Raw genomic sequence first — 14,134 nt, forward strand, 5'->3', positions numbered from 1 at the left:
CTGTCTAATTACTGTAAACAATTGGTAAATTTGACTTAGGACAATTCTTCAGTACATGTCGAGTTTGAACTGTATCCACTGCTATAATTAGATCAAAACCAGAGTTACTGCTGCATTTTGGGATTTTTGCCCTTTTTTCACAAAAATAATTTAGAAATGAGTCACGATTAAGTGGTGTGTTTTAAATTAAACTGGGCTTATGCTCCTTACAGGCATATACTGTAGCTGCTAAGATAGAGAGGAACTAATATGTTAATGAGCCAGGCATTGACAGTGTTCCACAAGGACCTGGGACAATAATTTGCTATTTTATTTCAGATTTCGAGCAAACATCCATCACTATTATTGTTGGAATGATCCGATTCATTTGAGCACAAGAATGAGGTGTCTGCCAGGAATCCACTCTTCAGTGGGAGGTAGCCAGTTTAACTGGCAGCCTTAATGTAGTGTTGGGCAATATGTTTGCCACCAGCCACAACTCTTTTGGGGGGGACAAAATAAACATTAGATCAAGTGCCCCCCCCCGATCTGGGGGACACTCCAGACACTTTTAACTGCCCTCTTTTTAAAAGATATTTTTTGTTTTTTTGTGGGTTTTTTGTGATTTTTTTGGGGGCATTAAAATTATATATTTTACAAGTGCTCCCTATAAAAGGGGAGGGGGACACTAAAACAAATTAAACTTTAAAATATGTAAAATCAAATTAAAATTTGTTTGCCGGGGATGATAATGCACTCCAGTCCCTCCGGCGCCCACCTCTCGCGGAAGGCCGCGAGCGTACCGGTGGAGCCACCAGCCACAACTCTTTTGGGGGGGGGACAAAATAAACATTAGATCGAGTGCCCCCCGATCTGGGAGACACTCCAGACACTTTTAACTGCCGTCTTTTTTTTAATTTTTTTTGTTTTTTGTTTGTGATTTTTTTTTGGGGGGGCATTAAAATCATATAATTACAAGTGTCCCCTATAAAAGGGGAGGTGGACACTAAAACCCGGCAATTAAAACAAATTAAACTTTAAAACATAAAACCAAATTAAAATTTGGTTGCCGGGGGTGATGATGCACTCCAGTCCCTCCGGCGCCCACCTCTCGCGGAAGGCCGCGAGCGTACCGGTGGAGCCACCAGCCACAACTTTTTTGGGAGAAAAACATTAAATCGTGCCCCCCGATCTGGGGGACACACAAAACATTTTCAAGGCCATTTTTTTGTGGTTCTTTTGTATTTTTTGGGGGTTTTTTTTGGGCACTAAAATCATTTTTTTTCCAAGTGCCCCCTATAAAAGGGAAGGGGGACACTAAAAACACTGGCAATTAAAACAAATTAAACTTTAAAACATATAAAATCAAATTAAAATTTGGTTGCCGGGGGTGATGATGCACTCCAGTCCCTCCGGCGCCCACCTCTCGCGGAAGGCCGCGAGCGTACCGGTGGAGCCACCAGCCACATGTGGCTAAATGGGAATCCAGGTGTGACTAATTACATGTCTGATGAGCAAATAATGCTAATGTCGTTGGGCATAGGCTATCAACATTCGTTTTCGCCTGCATATGCAAGTGTATTTAATCTTTGTGTGTGTTTGTTGTTAAAATGGCAAGAAGAAAAGTAGTGTGCAAGAGTATTTTTTTGATTGTTCAGAGTGCTTTATATCCTTGGCTACTGAATGCTGGTGGTAAACGTTTGTTATGTAAATATACTTTACCTGCATTGTGTAAGGCACTTTCTACTACAATTAGTGCATGTAACTGGAACAGGGGAAGAGGAGGATGATAACATAAACTCACATTTGATAAAGGCACTTTTGTGTGAGATCTGGTAAGGGAGACAAGGATTGGACATCACGCCATCCAGGAGCTGTTTGGGTGGGCCCCACGCCGTGGAGCTGTTCGGGCAGGGCCCCATTGCCGTGGAGCTGTTCGGGCAGGGCCCCACGCCGTGGAGCTGTTCGGGCAGGGCCCCATTGCCGTGGAGCTGTTCGGGCAGGGCCCCACGCCGTGGAGCTGTTCGGGCAGGGCCCCATTGCTGTGGAGCTGTTTGGGCAGGGCCCCGCGCCGTGGAGCTGTTTGGGTGGACCCCACTGCCATGGAGCTGTTTGGGCAGGGCCCCGCGCCGTGGAGCTGTTTGGGTGGGCCCCACTGCCATGGAGCTGTTCGGGTGGGCCCCACGCCGTGGAGCTGTTTGGGTGGGCCCTGCGCCGTGGAGCTGTTTGGGTGGGCCCCACTGCTGTGGAGCTGTTTGGGTGGGCCCCACTGCCGTGGAGCTGTTTGGGTGGGCCCCACTGCCGTGGAGCTGTTTGGGTGGGCCCCACTGCCATGGAGCTGTTCGGGCAGGGCCCCCGCGCCGTGGAGCTGTTTGGGTGGGCCCTGCGCCGTGGAGCTGTTTGGGTGGGCCCCACTGCCGTGGAGCTGTTTGGGTGGGCCCCACTGCCGTGGAGCTGTTTGGGTGGGCCCCACTGCCGTGGAGCTGTTTGGGTGGGCCCCACGCCATGGAGCTGTTTGGGTGGACCCCACTGCCGTGGAGCTGTTCGGGTGGGCCCCACTGCCGTGGAGCTGTTTGGGTGGGCCCCACGCCGTGGAGCTGTTTGGGTGGGCCCCACGCCATGGAGCTGTTTGGGTGGGCCCCACTGCCGTGGAGCTGTTTGGGTGGGCCCCACTGCCGTGGAGCTGTTTGGGTGGGCCCCGCGCCGTGGAGCTGTTTGGGTGGCCCCCGCGCCGTGGAGCTGTTTGGGTGGACCCCACTGCCGTGGAGCTGTTCGGGTGGCCCCCACTGCCGTGGAGCTGTTTGGGTGGCCCCCGCGCCATGGAGCTGTTTGGGTGGCCCCCGCGCCATGGAGCTGTTTGGGTGGCCCCCACTGCCGTGGAGCTGTTTGGGTGGCCCCCGCGCCGTGGAGCTGTTTGGGTGGGCCCCGCGCCGTGGAGTTGTTTGGGTGGGCCCTGCGCCGTGGAGCTGTTTGGGTGGGCCCCGCGCCGTGGAGCTGTTTGGGCAGGGCCCCGCGCCGTGGAGTTGTTTGGGTGGGCCCTGCGCCGTGGAGCTGTTCAGGTGGGCCCCACTGCCGTGGAGCTGTTTGGGTGGGCCCCGCGCCGTGGAGCTGTTTGGGTGGGCCCTGCGCCGTGGAGCTGTTTGGGCAGGGCCCCGCGCCGTGGAGTTGTTTGGGTGGGCCCTGTACCGTGGAGCTGTTCAGGTGGGCCCCACTGCCGTGGAGCTGTTCGGGTGGGCCCCGCGCCGTGGAGCTGTTTTGGTGGGCCCCGCGCCGTGGAGCTGTTTGGGCAGGGCCCCGCGCCGTGGAGTTGTTTGGGTGGGCCCTGCGCCGTGGAGCTGTTTGGGTGGGCCCCGCGTCGTGGAGCTGTTTGGGCAGGGCCCCGCGCCGTGGAGCTGTTTGGGTGGGCCCTGCGCCGTGGAGCTGTTCAGGTGGGCCCCACTGCCGTGGAGCTGTTTGGGTGGGCCCCGCGCCGTGGAGCTGTTTGGGTGGGCCCCGCGCCGTGGAGCTGTTTGGGTGGGCCCTGCGCCGTGGAGCTGTTCCGGGGGGCCCCACTGCCGTGGAGCTGTTCGGGTGGGCCCCACTGCCGTGGAGCTGTTTGGGTGGGCCCCACTGCCATGGAGCTGTTTGGGTGGGCCCTGCGCCGTGGAGCTGTTCCGGGGGGCCCCACGGCCGTGGAGCTGTTCGGGTGGGCCCCACTGCCGTGGAGTTATTCGGGCGGGGCCCCGCCGAGGACGTAAGGGCAGCAACGGCAAGGTGAGGCCCGAGGTCGGGCAGCGGCAGGGCCCCGAGGTAAGGGCAGCAGCGGCGAGACGAGTGGAGGCGAGCCCCAAGGTCGGGCAGCGGTGGGACTTCGAGGTCGGCGGGTCAGGATTCCGGAACATTTTACGGATTCTGGATGACCCTGCCACCAATCGGTCCGGAGTCCGGAACATTCCGTAACTCCGGATTTTGGATGCTGCACCTCTAAAGGTGCGGGCAGGGAAGTGGAGTTGGGTCCATGATCTTATTAAATAGTGGAGCAGGCTTGAGGGGCCTACTCCTGCTCCTATTTCTTATGTTCTTATGTTCTCCCTAAACCTCTCCACCTCTCTTTCCTCCTGTAAGACGATCTATAAAATCTACCTCTTTAACCAAGCTTTTGGCCATCTGCCGTAATTTCTTCTTATGTGTCTTGGTGTCAAATTTATCTGTTTTGTCCTATAACACTGTTGTGAAGCGCTTTAGGACGTTTTACTACGTTAAAGGCGCTATATAAATAAAATATGTTGTTGTTGTTAATAAACATGTTTTAGTGTGATTGCTTTTCACTGTTCATTCTATCATGATTGCACTTTTTTTTGTTATAGACAGGCCAACCTTATAGATCAACCACCCGTGTGTTATGGCCAATTGGGTTGGCCCCATATGACTGAGACATTTTGCACTGTAGGAGTTATTGTTTACTCAACAAACTGGCCATTTTCTGTACAAGACAGCATATTTATTTTCTCCTACATGGCCACAACCAGGCATATGATGTGAATCAACATGTGAAAGCTTGCCAATGCAGAAATAATCAGTGGTAACGAAAAGATAGGATTACATCAGATTACATAGGATATACGGCACAGAAACAGGCCATTCGGCCCAACCAGTCCATGTCAGTTGGGAGTGTGGCGGAAGGCTGTTCGACCTCAGATGAGTCTTCCTATCATTGCCAGATTTGCCATGCTACTCATCTCCTCTGCTATTGTACTGTAACCATTTACACCTCCTCTGGGATCCATCTTTTATTTCTATACTTGTTTCACTGTCACCATCACCACTTTTGTCATTTAATCACTCCTGCCCCCCATATTATCAGACTTCTTTCTCCCTTTTATTCTTTTCTTGCACCCCACCAACACCCAGGCCCCCACCCAGTTCTGTACTTGCTTAAAAGCTGTTCATCGCCAACATCAACCAGTTCTGATGAAAGGTCATTGACCTGAAACGTTAACTCTGTTTCTCTCTCCACAGATGCTGCCTGACCTGCTGAGTCTTTGCAGCATTTTCTGTTTTTATTTCAAATTTCCAGCTTCCGCAGTATTTTGTTTTTATTTTCAGTTTGTTTTGTGCCCATGATAAAAAGGTAATTTCCATAGGCAGACCCAAGTCTCCTTTGAATTGAAACCTGTGCCCTTATATATGCCATATATGTATGAGTTAGTGTGCCACAGATTAACAATTACTCCTGAAGGGAGTTACTAACCACTCGAGATGACATGGGATCCCTACCATGTCCTTTTATCTTTTTTGAAATGTGGACAATACCACATCATCAGGCTAAAACTAGTGGGTTTATTTACTGGTAAATTAAGATATAGAAGCAGTGAGATGTAGTATGATAAAGAAAGCACAATACTTGCAAAAAAATGAAGATAAGATCAGCATAAAAGTTAAAATACTTTTTTTGAATAGATCTAAAGGCGTTGTAAATGTAAACTCAGACAGTGATTTAATTTCTTAGTAATCCAGACATTCATTAACAAACTCAGGTAATTCATCTTGTTCTCGAGTAAACCCTTTCAAAAATAAACCCTAGATGGAACTGTCTTTGTAATTATAGCCACTGTTTAATACAATATTGTTTGAAGGTTGGATTACTAATATCCTAAAAATGTCAAGAAATGCATTTGTTAAACATCAGCATTATTTCATTTGCTCTCGTGACAGGTTTGGTCATAAGGAGGATTTCACTTTGGTGAAACGACTTTGCTAATGCACCCGACACCATGCTCGCCCTTATTTGCCATACGCATGTAATTATTGAGCGGAATAATTTCTAAACACTTCTTTCTACCATAAAGCAAACCAAATAATACACAAATAATGTCACCTCTCATACCTGAGCTGATGGAACATTTTCTCTACGTCAAACAATACTCATCTAGCAACATCCATAGACGTGGACAACCAAGCTATCTGAAGCACATGCGTAACATGAGGTTGATGCAGTCTTGTGCTCTTCGTGCAGTTACATACCCATTTTGAAAAATTCTATCACATGGAAAATATGATTATGGTGAAGAAGTAGTTGAGATTATTAAAACCAATGCAGCAGAAATAGAATGCTGTACTTTTCAGTCGCTCATGAGTTATGAGATTGCTCGCTCTCAAAAGATTTTTCCATACCTCACTCTAAAACATGCAATACATGCTCTCTAAACACACATTTTAGTAGGGGAATGGAAAACTCTACCAATAAATGTAGTGACTACTTTGCTTCGCCCAAAAAGGAAAGTAATGGAAAATCTGAAAAAAGGTTCACATGTGAAATCTTGCCAACTTGGCTCTGCCACCACCAGCAGCCCATAATATTTCAGCTCCTCTCTGAGCATATGCTGCATCAGCTGTTTCTGTGCGACATCAACTACATAGCTTGCATGCCCTGCATGATATAGGCCATCTAGCAATGCTCACAGCTATCTTTAACCATACTGAGCACTGAATAAAGGTAGTTAGGAGGGAATAATGCTGAATCATAAATTTCTGGGAAGTAGCACATCTCTCATAAATGTCTAAATATAAAGGAAAATGCAGTATTTAAAAAAAACAAGTGATTTAATTTTGTAATAGATATATCTCTCTCCTCTGATCTCTATATATTCTACATTTTCCTGAAAATTGGAAAGAGATTTGATTTGATTTGATTAACAGATTATTTTCTCATGTCTCCCCCTATGCCTTCAATCATCATTTCCACATCATCTACCTTCATGGATAGAACAACTGTGGTCATGGACTTTGCCACCATTTAACAGTCACTCAGTGCAACGTTGTAGGCCGACTTGCAGATGCAAGCTGTCATATAGTAGATATACAGGCTCACTGTCACTTATTGAAAAGTGAGACCATAGCTAATATCAGTAACACAGTTGTTGAAATGTAAGCCATATTTACACTGGAAACACCACTCCAGGGCAAACTGTGTGCATGCTTTAAAGTCCCTAGTTAAATGTCGCAGAAAAAAGAGATTACACAGCCGTGAATGGTAGCGATGCTTCTAAGTTTTCAAAGAATTGAATTAGTAGCACACTGAAAGTACGGATAAACTATTAAAAAAAAATAATCTTCATTTTGCAAGTTTTGAATTTCAGTGGGCTCCCTTCTATTACCATATACTGGAAGTTATAACATAGAAACAGGCCATTGTATTAGTTGCAATGTCCAAACAGTTCATGCCCACTAATAGACCAACTTGCTGTGACAATGGGCTGCCTCAATTAAATTCATTTAAAAAAATGGGTACTGCAATGTAAGGAAATGATTTTCATATGATTCAGCCAACAAAAGTCTACGAGTGAATTTTGTCCATGCTTTCGTTGTGCAATTTATAGGCTGAACCACCATACAGTAACATGCTGCCAGGACGAAGGGCAATTCCCCTATTTCCTCAAATAGTCCTCTTGCCTCTAAACTTGACTTTTTGTAAGGATCTGATGTTATAGTTTGAATAAAAGGTGCATTAATTGGACACAATCCTATTGAACAATTTTCTTAAGGTTGCACTGTTTTTTTAAAAAAATGCTTAAACAACATTAAAATAGCCTGTTTGTAACAAAAAAACTGAGTTTGAAATGCAATGGGTTCAAGACTTACCAGCCTCATGGTTAATTAATAATGACTGCCTACCTCTACTCTTCACTCCAGGAGCTGATCTCGGACAAAAGATAGGGGGTGAAGATTGGAGGTCACCACCATTAGTAAACAAACTACAGTTGCAGAATTTAATCTTACCTACAAAAATATTGCCTTTGAAACATAGTTTTGGATAAAGAAGGCGTTTTAATGCTAAATATCTGACATTAAAATATTGATGCGAGATAATGGTGATTTAAGAAGTGTAATGGTAAATTAATCATGAAATGATACATCATTCACAGTTTGTCACGATATGAAGCAGAGATTGGGGCAATGTATTCAATGAAATGATAAGACATTTTATTATTATATTCATTATCTAAAAGGTATCACATTCTACTATGTGACTCATGTCCCACAAATGTATTGGGGGAGGGGAAAAGGGACTGTGCAATGGAGACTACTTATAATCTCAGGTTATATATTCCTAAAAAAACAGAACTATCTTTACATTGCTATTTTAAACAAGACAGTTTTGTGTGACAGAATCATGTTCGCTTTTAACATTTTTTCAAACATAATCATTTTATCAGACTATAGATTTAACTCTGAATAAAACCCATCTAGACTGAAATACATTTCGGTTTGCACCTATATTCTTCTGTGTTAAAAACTAATTTTTGATATGTTGACTATTTTAACTTTATAACACTAAGCATTCAAAATTGTAAGAAAAATGTTGCTAAATAGCATGGAAATCATGCAAGTACTTTAAACGACACTAAAGATATTCAAACAATGAAAGTAATTTAAGTAATTAAAAAAAACATTTAAAAGATCTTTTTGATAAACACAATTGGATACTAAAAGGATTAGGATTAACATAAAAAGTGTACTATTCTACTTCATTAGCAACAGAAACATATGGTTAGCTCTTTCCAAGCCCTGAAGCCCTGTCTTGTTACATCTCTCTATGGAGAGACTAGGTCAGCTTTCTGACAGAGCCATCTGCCTTTATTGTGCATAGCTCCACTGAATGTGGGAGATAAATATAGAGGATCATTCCACTCCATGCCAGGTCCTCCCCACTGCCCAAGTCTACAGACACAGATAGATCCTTGCACACTCCTCCAATCCTTAAACAGACAAAATAAAACCTATGTTCTATGTTCAGTCAAACATACTTCCTGTGCAATGTCTTCAACGAAAACTGGAGTAAGAAAAGGAAGCCAGCATAAACGTGTCCAACGCATTGTCTTCTTTTCTGAAGACTGGATATCTATGATACACGGGACTTATTGTAACAGATCGCTGGATTTTGGGTCAGAGCTGCAATCATAGGTCCAAAGGAGGAGGAGAAAATTCCACTTGCAGTCCAACAGTAAGCCCACTATATTGATTGTGGTTAGTGTTATTTTGTCAGTAATCATTTTGCTAATAAAATGTTGTGATAACAGATTAACAGGAGATGCACAAGAATAAAAATTAGTTAAAATTAATGACTGTATATTGATGTTTGAAATTTCAAAATAATAGCATTACGTCTTCAACCTGACTAAAATATTGTTTTTTGGACAGAACAGTTGTAATAATGGTTATTTTGCTGACTGCGTTGTTGTGTATTTCACCTGACTTTTTAGATTGGGAGATGTGACTAGCATTACTTGCCTCCTACTTGGATACCTGCACAAAATAACATATGGGATCAATTTTAAAGAAACCTGTTCTACATTCAGTTAGAGGTGTATTTATAAAAGGGGGGGGGGGTGGTGTTCTACAATGGACTTTGTTTTCCAAAAGGCTGGACCATTCAAATATTGGTTCGATTAGTAATTAAATCCTTTGTGTGAGAGGAGTAGACAGAACCGATATATATTTAAACACATTCGACTAAAAGTGACTTTTTTAAGGAAATGACACCAGGAAATGTCAGAATGACTTGTATTTGTCAAAGTAAAATGTATCTGAATTAATCTTTATTTCCCAGTATAGCCAATAATTCATGACTATTTTCGTTATCTATTTTCTTAGAGAATAGCATTATTTTAATATTAATGGATAGAAAAAGTTTAGTATTCTATCACAAATATTGTTTACACAGAATATTAAGGGGAAACTGGATACAAATTTAGGATTGTGACCAGTTTGATAAATTTGAAAGAAAAAGTTTTACTGCTGTAAATATAGATTTCCAGAGACAACTTAAAGGAAACTAAATAGGTAACTAAGACAATATTTCTTTAGCAAAAGAGTTGTCAGCATATGGAGCAAATTGGTAAAGGCACTATATAAATGCAAGTTGTTGTTGCTGGATGTGGTTGATCAGGAAACTTTAAGGATTTTAATGAGAAATAGACAAATACCTGGTATCCAAGTTTATTACATTTTATAAATAATAGATATATGTCAGAAGAAAGAAAGAGGATAATTGAATGGGCAGGTAAGGTGGTCCAAATTTCTCGTGTCTAAAATATGTTACTATGGAAATTTATCGCTAAGTTAATGTAACACAGGGCAAAGCAAATATTCTGCTTAGTACTGTGAATATAAACATTTGTCTGAAATTGTCACAGTAAAGGAACAAATGAGAAAAAGTGGCTGAGTGATTATATTTGTGTCGAGCTGAAATTATGTTACAAATATACTGTACTGTAATTATTTTAAAAAGCTACTTGATTTACAGTGCAACGTGAATTATGTTCTCAGATGTCCATCTGCTCTCGGTGATGTTAACCCTTCACTTCTAGGCTGGGTTTTGTGAAAAACTCAGTAAGGCACTTGGTTATGGCTGCTGCATTTATGCTTAAAGTATCTAATAGCAAAGGCTATTAATTTGCCAGTTCACTAAACTAACATTGCTCTGTCTTTAACAGAAACAAAAGCAATCAAACTGAAATTTTGAGAAAACAGTGAGATTTTCCTGCTTCCCTAAACATATTTCACATTTTTAGCTGCGGAATGAACACAAGATACATGTAGCTGGTTTGTAAATGTTGTCAAGCAAAAGCAGTAAATTGTCAAGCTACTGAGAATTTTCTGTATTTCCCTTTCTTTAATGCTTGACATTTACTGCCAGACAAGCAATGTCAGTATTATATACACAGATGGAAGAGAGCAGTTGCAGTAAATTTTCCAGGTGAAGTTTTGTGGGGTGTTATAATCTGTGTACATCCGGGTCGGCATCCGGGAGGGTGCTGAGCACCTCGAGTCTCGTCGCCGAGAGCATGCAGAAACCAAGTGCAGACAGCGGAAGGAGCGTGCGGCAAACCAGACTCCCCACCCACCCTTTCCTTCAACGACTGTCTGTCCCAGCTGTGACAGAGACTGTAATTCCCGTATTGGACTGTACAGTCACTTGAGAACTCACTGAGTGGAAGCAATTTTCCTCGATTTTGAGGGACTGCCTGTTATGATGATGATAGTATGTGTAAATTAAATTTCCAATCACAAATAATGAAATCAAGGCATGATCTTTGTCAAATGAAGGCTGCATTAATAAGAACATAAGAAATACGAACAGGAGTAGGCCATATGGCCCCTCGAGCCTGCTCCACCATTCAATAAGGTCATGGTTGATCTGATCTGATCATGGACTCAGCTCCACTTCCCTGCCCGCCCGTTCCCCATAACCCTTTATGCTTTAAGAAATTAGAACAAAGAAATAACATCCTCCAATTTTTCAGTTTATCATTATTCACACCAATACCGTCAATCCATAGACCTAATTCAAAGTTTCTTGTCCAGCAATACTAATCTAAATTTACACACTAAAAGGAAATTTTCCTGGATTGCCTGAGTGCAGTGAATGTCGGAAAATCAAGTGGGTTAATTTAAAAGGAAGGCGCTTTGGGCAAGTACCTTGTACAGGTATGCGCTCTGACCTGCCTGATTCAATAATATTTGTTGAGCCCAGGCAGAGAATGCCGGAAGATTTCCCCAAATATGTTCTAATCATATAGTTCAGGTAAATCTCAACACCACTATCGCATAACTTGTAGACAAAACAACTACTTTGGTCGCCAGTGGAAAAGAAGTAATCATTCTCTTTTTTTGTAACTGCCATCAAAAAATAATAAAGTGTACAAGGAACTGAGTGGACACCAGTTCCTACAGCAAGCTCAAGAGCCTTTCCGTTGAATGCATTGATCCATTCCATCCCAGTGACCCCAGAACTGGCCTATTTCTCCCTTGGAACTACTCCTTAATATTCAAACATTCACATTCTCACAATTAGGGTATCAACGGCAGCCTGACGATTAATGTTACTACTTGCTATCTCCCCCCAAAAAATAAAACAATTGCTTTTCCAAAGTGATGTCAAATTAAAGAATTCTACTCTAATACAAGAAACCTTAAATTAAGTGGGAAACACCAAGACCTACAATTAATATACTTTATTTTCCCCAAAATATGCCCGAATTCTTTCACATCAAAACCAGTTGCTATAGCGGAAGATGAATTTTCTGTTTTGTGCACTACCAGGTTCCGCCCGTTGCCGATTGTGACACCATTATCTGTGTTGAAAGCTCTGAAAAGATGTCGCCCCTTCAGTAAATATAGCTGTTAAAGGTGCACTTTACTGTCAGCAAATATTTCTGCAAGAAGTCAATTTTCATAATACTTATAGACTGACGTAGACTACTGTCGTACTGTATCCAGTTTCCAGCATAAATCTGTACAAGTATGCTTCCTTCGGGGCGATTAAGTGATATGATGGGTATATGTCCTAAATAAGTCGGTCTTGTACTATATGTAAAACACATCACTCATTAAAGGAGCATGATGATGAGTGCACTGGGCAACTGCTAAAGGGATATGATATTACGTTTTTGAACAGATGCCAACCTCTAAGTGACCTTGGAGGCTGAACCATAGTATTTAATTTACATTTTTTCAATACATTTTCTCCATTAAAGATTTACACTGCTGTCATACTTCCTCCTTCACTTGGAAGGGTGGGCAGTTGGGCTTTAATCAAATCAGCTTTATTATTAGGTTCGGAGGGAAACTAATGCAGGATGGTACTTGTGCTCCAATAAAGTTTTAGCTATTAGAGATATAATGGCCAAGACATTTGTCGGTTTTACAAGTACTATAGGCTTCCCAAGTCCCCAAAAGGCCAGACGGGAAGTGTGCCACCCACCAAATTGGGCAAGAGCAAACAAGAGACGTCCTTTGTCCATGCCAGAAGCAGGCGTTAGACCCATTGCCAATGCTGTTGCCTCAGGGAAACCAACTCCAAAAATTGCCTGCAGAAAAAAAGATAAGTTACTTCCCTGTAAACCACCCTCCAAATTGCTGCTGCTCCCAGCCCCTTCAGCCCCAATTTCTAGGCCCAGGCCTTAATCTCCGATCTTCCTCCTACCCACCGCCAGACCCTCGTCACCACCCCCCCACTCCGAAATCCACAACCTCCAGGCACCTTCCGAGACCCGCAATCATCCCACCCAGACTCACAACTGTCTCAACTGAGACCCGCAATCATCCCACCCCTAGCGAGACCCACGAACGCCTCCCCTTATGAGACCCGTGATCACCCCTCCCGCCACCCCCCACGGACCCGCGATCACCCCGCGAGGGTGTCACTTACCTTTGCACTTGCAGCGGCCCAAACTTCTACCACTTACCTGCTTGGGGCTCCGTCTACACCGCTGTCTGTATTGGAATGAGGTTCGAGGCCCAACATCCAGGGATCCTCAGACCTCAACATTTGTGCGCAGGGTAAGGGCCCAAACATCGGCACACCCCCCAAATTTCTAGGCAATTGAATTTCTGTCACCCACTACTTCAGCTGAGATCGGTCTCAAATTCTAAGTCACGACCAATACAAGAACTACAGCAAATCGAGTTTTTAAACTTCTGGTATGTATCCCAGACATAAAATTGAGTGGATATTAATTACTGTTTTTTAAAAAATGTTAAAGATACAAAGGGAGCAAAACTAGCAATGTGCTTTGTAGCACTCAAGTTCATGCCTGATAAATTAACATTCATGATGAGTTAATTAAAATTAAAAACCCAAGCCTATTCTCTCATCTCCAAATGCTCTCTGATTTTTCTCTTATCCTTCTTTTGAAGGTACAAATTTGTGAGAGTTAACTGCCTTCCAGCGCCACATCCAACTGACACTATTCATGCCTACAGGTTCTGGAATAGGGAGTGTTGGCAGGTTTCTCACAGCTAAGTCGATTCTGCTTTCAAACCAACATCTGACACACACAAATTCAACATGATCGTTGCATAGCAATCAGGAGCAGGAACCCTGGCTGATTTCCCCCTCCCACCCTTTTAGCCTTGGGATGTTGGAGCACTCCCAGTGTTTGGCTGAAATCAAATAATTCAGCACAACCAAGGATTGATCCTGGAATCTTTCTCCCTTTCAGCTCAGTATTACAGCACAGTATAATGACCCACTCTCAAATCCAGTTTCTATCTACTTTTTTTCTCCAAGAGTAACTTATCCTCTAATTATTTCCTTGATTTACTCCCATTCTAGTTTCATCACGCTATGCACTGTCTGCTTCCAAGCTTCCGCAATGTGTTTTGGAGGTAA

The 14,134-nt window shown here is 43.5% G+C and overlaps 2 protein-coding genes across 7 annotated transcripts in view; one reads left to right on the forward strand and one right to left on the reverse strand.

Moving 5' to 3' along the window:
• Positions 1 to 14,134, reverse strand: part of cmss1 (cms1 ribosomal small subunit homolog) — a 362,453-nt gene that overhangs the window by 45,678 nt on the left and 302,641 nt on the right. The gene's annotated exons all lie outside the window — the stretch shown is intronic.
• The window catches only part of filip1l (filamin A interacting protein 1-like), a 293,850-nt gene continuing 288,405 nt past the window's right edge, over positions 8,690 to 14,134 (forward strand). The window contains exon 1 of the mRNA XM_070893705.1: positions 8,690 to 8,962. The gene's annotated coding sequence lies outside the window, so the exon portion shown is untranslated. The remainder of the gene's footprint in view (positions 8,963 to 14,134) is intronic.

This window comes from Pristiophorus japonicus, chromosome 11, assembly GCF_044704955.1.
Source record: "Pristiophorus japonicus isolate sPriJap1 chromosome 11, sPriJap1.hap1, whole genome shotgun sequence".
Lineage (NCBI taxonomy): Eukaryota > Metazoa > Chordata > Chondrichthyes > Pristiophoridae > Pristiophorus > Pristiophorus japonicus.